The 1,097-nt window shown below is 38.9% G+C and overlaps 1 protein-coding gene across 4 annotated transcripts in view; it reads right to left on the minus strand.

Moving 5' to 3' along the window:
• The window catches only part of LOC101591647 (neuroligin-4, X-linked), a 337,184-nt gene that overhangs the window by 91,841 nt on the left and 244,246 nt on the right, over positions 1-1,097 (minus strand). The window lies entirely within an intron of this gene.

Here is a 1,097-nt window from a genome sequence, read left to right on the forward strand (position 1 = left end):
ACACAGGAGCTTAAAAAGAAAAAAGCTAATTCTGATTTACTGAAATGTCAGTGTCAATTTGAAATCCCATTAAGGTTTAGAAAACAGTTCTTTGCCATGGATACAGAAAAAAAAAAGATGAGTCATTTCTAAACTTTTAACATGCTTCTACATCTTAAGGGACCTACAGAGTTGTCCTGAGTAGGGTTTTTATCACCTGAAAATCCTGCAGCACAGAAGAAAATAGTGTAAACCTTCTGAGGCTGACAGTGGGTGCCTTTGAGGATGGAGTGATTTTTGCTGCAGAGATGCATACGAAAATCCCACATGCATAGCCTGATTTCATCTAAGGAACATTATGAGCCAGTCAGAAGAACGCTTGGAGAATTCCAAAGCCAGTCAGTCCTTGTCATCTTGTATCTGCTTCTCCTTTCTTTTTTGGCTAGGCTGTGGGCTCTGGGTTACTGTGCATGATACACAAAAGGTTCTTTTTGCTCTGAATTCTAGTAGTTACGGGTAGTAAAAAAAAAAAAAAAAAGCTAAGTGGATAGAGATAAAGCCAGGCACATCTTCCCATGCCTCTAACTCCAGCAGTGTTGGAGGCTGAGACAGGAGCATGGCAAGTGGAGAACTGAGTAGGGCGCTTGGGGAAAACCTTGCCTTAAAGTAAAAGCCCAAGTTAAATGAAAAAAAATCTTCAGACATGAGCAATTCATGCATGAGAAATAAATATTGTGGGGAATATTTTTATAATTGCTCTACTTTGTTGTTTATTCCTGTTGTCCATACCTGAGAGGGTATGCATCTATTCAACTTTGTGACCATGCATGTCTGTTCTGGAAGTGTCACAGTGCCCTGGTATGTAGATCTTTGTCACTTCTAGTGCCAACCACCCATTAGGGAGTTTGTAGCTTTATTTTTTTCCCAGGAGATATTATGAGGAGACCTATGTGTGTTTATTTGTATAGAAATGAAAGTGAAAAATCAAGTGTGTTCTTCTCTCTCTCTCTCTCTCTCTCTTTCTCTCTCTCTCTCTCTCTCTGTCATACCTAATTTTTATTTGCTTAGTCATTTACTCATTTAAAGAGAGTAACAAACGGTCAAGAAAAGGACATTAG

The sequence above is a fragment of the Octodon degus genome, unplaced genomic scaffold (genome assembly GCF_000260255.1).
Source record: "Octodon degus isolate 3935 unplaced genomic scaffold, OctDeg1.0 scaffold00303, whole genome shotgun sequence".
NCBI lineage: Eukaryota > Metazoa > Chordata > Mammalia > Rodentia > Octodontidae > Octodon > Octodon degus.